The following is a 4,823-nucleotide window of genomic DNA, read 5'->3' as shown; positions in this document are numbered from 1 at the left end:
CGCAAGGCTATGTAAGAACATTCTTGAAAAGTATGATTCATAATATGTATTTAGATTGTGCTTCGCCATGTCCGCGGTGCTCATATTGTATTTTGTTATTTTAATGGACACGTTTTCACTCGAGTTTTATCCTTTTTATGTATATTTTTAGTGTATTGCATTATGTATAGAATTTTGTATTTTATGTATTGTGTGTATTTTATCAAGAGTGCAGTGTCAATAAACTATCTATCTATCTATCTATCTAGCGCTGGAGAGAAAGACAGCGATTAGCTCCAGATTTGGGACGCCGGTGAAAACAGGGCGCCGGAGGGCATGTTAGTCACGTGACATTTATAACTTCTCCCCCTCCGTGGGCCTTCTACATGCTAAACGTCACGTATGAATTTCACGAACCTTGATCAAATCGCCCCAGGCGCCCTGTTTTCACCGTCGTCCCAGATTTGTCTGGCCATGTTGGTAACCTGCCGCTTGTTCATAGGATGATGTGAACGGCCGATGTGAGGCATGTGGCCGAGCGTGGCATTGGAGGACCCAGGAGGCGTAACTTGCCGGTAGATGCCTGTTAGATTGTTATTGCGGCTTAATAAGGGCCTTGATCATGCTCGATAATCGGCACAGGATTGGTAAACTCTATGATCTGGCTGAATTGTAGCCGAACTATAACTGTATACAGTTATAGTACAAACCAGTAATATATTACTGGTTTGATTGTGCAATATTGTATAAGCAACGGTGTACGGTGGTTCCCTTGTTTGCTTTCGTTTACTCCCTCCCTCCCTTGTCTCCCGCGTATTTTGTTATCGCTGTATGCTAATTTGTCTCGTTTCTTTTCTTTAGCAACGGTCAACCGTCTGAGGGCGAGATTGAGAGTTACCTCAATATACCGACGGACCAGTTAACGCTCCGCCTTTGGACTGGGTCGAATGGTGCAGCCACACAGATGCTCAGAAAACGTAGCATCTCTTAAGACATTCTTCTGCTAAAACGGCAACTTAACTCACCAGGTGGGATCCACTCGCCTTCGTCTCGCGGTTCTTCGCCTCGAGGATAAAGTCGCCTCCTTCTCCTCTCGTTTCATCACCAGTCACTGTGAAGCTGGTTGCGGCTCGCAGGTACTGCTGGATCACCGGCGGTGCTTGCACCCGCTGTAGTGTGTCGCGCAAGAGGAGTCTCTGGTAGGTGTCGTTCGGTCCGGTGTAAAACACCGGCGCAAATCTCTGTCTTCCAGAGAGCATCGCGTTTGTATTGTTACGTCTGATACCGGCGCGCATCATACTGAGCGTCACCATCAGGTCAGTCAGTTTGAACATCAGCATGTAGTTGCTGTTGGACACTCCCATGGTCCAGCTGATGAACCCAGTCGAAGAGGGACTGACATCATGTGACAGGCACTCCCGCACGTACGGCACTGCGAGTTCGCGACACAAGGCATCACGTAAAACGCATAGCAGTTGCCAGCTCAAGTGATTGTCCCCCACAGTTCCTTATAAATGCCTATGATGGTGCGCTCTTGAAGCCGATCAGACTGGCTACATGCCGAAGAACAGGCACCCATAGAAGTCGAAAGAGCACTTTGAGACAGTTCATTTCTACATGGCCCAGTCCCGGCCTCAGAAGTATCCAGTCAAACACCTTTCTTGCACTCCAGGGTATGTCGCCATGATCGTGACTGTCCTCCTCGTCTGGCGACAGGCACTCTCCACACAGGTCACACTGAATCAGACAGTTGTCTATGAGATTTCTTATCAAGTCAAAAGACTGACCGTCGCAACCGACCGGAACCCACTCACGGTGACTGCCAACACCAGCCACCCGGTGCAGGTGCTCCAAGATCTCTCGGCAGCTGGCGTACGAGTTAGGGAGCACATCCGCTACCTCAGCCAGTTTCACTGACTCCATTGAGAGTGGTGTCCGGATGGCACGCCATGCATTTGCTCGATGCGAGTGGAGGACAGCCACGTCCTGGGCCTCGTTTCATAAGCTCTGCCGTAACTTACACCTTTCCGTAATTCACACCCTTTCAAACTACGGAGCGCAAATGAAGCCGTTTCACAAAGCCACAACTGGAATTGTTTACACCTCCGTAACTAAGCACATTTGCGTAGTTACCGTAATTTATCAAGCGTCCTACAAATTACAATTTCATGTCAACACTTATTTTTTTGCAAGAAATTATAAAGCAATTACGTTGAATTTAAATCGTAAAAATTATTTATGAAAAAACAAAGTCGATTTTGCTGACCATCCTTTATTAAATCAATTTATTGAAAACAGCAGAAAGCCAGCTAAGCGGAGGTGCCTAACTACGAAAGTGGCGCGGCGCGGCGAATAAACAAAATTCCGACAGTGGCCACAAAAAGCGACTGGCACAGAAGATTTGCAGTTTCTTTTTCTCATTTTGGCTGTTCTTTCTTCATCACCGGGCTCAGCATTATAAAAAAAGATAAAATTAGCTTCGAATCTCAATATTAATTCAAATTCACGCAACATTTTTGTGCGTAGTTTACACCACTGATAGCAAGAACTTGATAAAATATTTGGCGTTAATTACGTCGTTTTATGAAACCCAAATGGCATCAATTGGTCCGGAATCGAGCATTTGCCGTAAACGATGCTCCGTAATTTCGATGGCGTGAATTACTCCGGTCTTCGGCTTTGTGAAACCGAATTGGCAACAAATACGCCAAATCTGGCATAATTGACGGAACGCCGTAAGTAATTCCTTTTATGAAACGAGGCCCTGGATGCTGTCCCACACAGGGAACACTTGTCGATACTGGGGGTGTACCCCCAAGCACTGCTTACAACACCAGTTGTCAGTACTGGCATCCAGTTGCTGCCACGGCGTCCGTATGGTCGATCCAGCCGGAGTATGATGATGCGACGGCACGCTGTTCGCTTTGCACAGAAGCCAGCACGCCGCTCCAGAAGTCAGACCGGAACCGGCGATAGTTGTCGCTCAGAGTCGCTTCGAGTTCGTTTAGTTTCTGCATGTCGATTTTCAGCTGATCCACCTGCAAGCACAATGCCACGAGTCCACGACAATGTTGTGACTGTTCGTCTTGGGTAGCAACAAGCGTCCCCGACTTCGGAAGGGGTGGGGGTGCGCAAGGGAGGCGACAAGCAAAGACACATATGAATACAATTTAGCCACATTTAATCAGGAAAAAAAATGATACCAAGACAACCAAGGCTGGGCCAGCCCGGCCAGGACAATCATCTATTTCGTTTGAATGCAATACATATGGCAGAACGCTTATGCCTCGGAGGGAGGTGTATATTAATGCACATGACAAGCTAGCAAAACATAAAAAATACGCAGAAAACTCACGACTTACCTGAAGGGTTTCAAATTCTCCCGGCTTGAGAGATGCATCAATCTGGAGTGGTGCGTCGGACGCGCTGCAGGCTATGGAGGCGACCATAGTGCAGCCGCTCATCAGTCGCTGGCCGCCAGCAGAAACACGCGTCGTCCTCCCCACAACCTGATTGTTATCGAACCATAATTCACTATCAGGTGCATATACGATGTTTGGTGTCTCGCCGTTGGCCTGCAGAAAGTTTCTGTGTGTCGTCTTGGAGCCACTGGCTGTCATTACCGCGTCTAGCTCAGTGATGGCAGCGCTCCGACGAAAAGTGTTTTTCACAATGGCGTTGGCGAAACTGAATGGGCCGACAAAACGAGAGTGTCTACAGGACATCATATTTCGTAGGCAAGGACCATGTTGAGCTTTTTTTTGACAGCTTGAACTCTGACCCGATTTGCTTCCTTTTCCTGTTCCTTTGGTCATGGCTTCTAATAGACTTATCACTGGCTTGGTACGAGCTCTTAGCCACTCCGTCACGTCGAGGGCTTCAAGAGACGTGATGTTTATGAATTCAGGCATTAGTGATTCCACATCTTTAAGAAGGTGGCCATTGAGAGCACACCCGACTGCTTTGGAAAGCTCAGTTAGGCTTGTCTCTGCCATGGCGCCAGAGCCCCATGCTTCTATGACCACTTGAAGCGACAGATCAACGTCTTGTCGTTCGAACTCTTGGGCTGTGACTACGAGTCAATCGTCGTCTTTTTGCGGTTCTCTGCGCAGGGATCTGACGCCTGTACTGTGGCATCAACGCGACTTGACGATGTGCTCGACACGTCTGCGTCTAGACACATGGCATCGCTTGACCCGGCACCATCACTGTGTGGGTCTTCTGGAAGGTTCTGAGCTTTTTGCTTGCGCAGCTCACTTTTGGCATAGTTTAAGCAGGTAGTACATACATTTCTTCCGGACTTGCAGCGCGAAATGCTGAGGAAGTTTATAACACTATTCCGGATAGGCAGGCGCGGATCCAGGGGGGCGACGGGGGCGGCCGCCCCCCCCCCCCCCCCGCCATCCGAAAAAGGCGCCCATATCCCGCGGCAGAGAGGGCGCCCCGAGCAGAAGAGGGGCGACACAGCAAAGGTTCAGCAGAAATAGGGCGCCTCCAGCAGAAGTTGGGCTCACCAAGCAGGAGAGTGACGCCCAATTGCCTATTCCCAGCAGATGAGAGTCGCCCCAGCAGCAGATGGGCGCCCCCAGCAGAAGAGGGCGTCTCGTTACAAGAATATAAAATACTTTCTGTTCAAGAGGGGCGCCCCTGGCAGCGGAAGGGCACCCTTAGCAGGAGACGTGTCCCCCTGAAGAGGAGCGACGCCCCAGCAAAAGGAGAGAGGCGCCCCCATTCCGAGAAGAGGGGCGCCCTGACAGCAGCTGGGCGCCCCAGCAATAAAGGAGCCCCATAATAAGAAAATGGGTGCCACTGGCAGAAGAGGGGCGCCCCAGCAGAAGAGAGGG

General features: G+C 49.5%; 1 long non-coding RNA gene across 1 annotated transcript; it reads right to left on the bottom strand.

Moving 5' to 3' along the window:
- Positions 1-1,225: 1,225 nt before the first annotated feature.
- Positions 1,226-4,321, bottom strand: LOC122384417. Its single transcript, XR_006257034.1, has 2 exons — positions 3,342-4,321; positions 1,226-3,017 (listed from the first exon to the last, which is right to left on the bottom strand). It is a non-coding gene; the product is annotated as an uncharacterized LOC122384417 (long non-coding RNA).
- Positions 4,322-4,823: the final 502 nt, after the last annotated feature.

Source organism: Amphibalanus amphitrite, unplaced genomic scaffold, assembly GCF_019059575.1.
Source record: "Amphibalanus amphitrite isolate SeventyFive unplaced genomic scaffold, NRLGWU_Aamphi_draft 000189F_arrow, whole genome shotgun sequence".
Taxonomy (NCBI): Eukaryota; Metazoa; Arthropoda; class Thecostraca; order Balanomorpha; family Balanidae; genus Amphibalanus; species Amphibalanus amphitrite.
The sequence above is the reverse complement of the archived record's forward strand: the minus strand, read 5'-3'. Positions and strand labels throughout refer to the sequence as shown.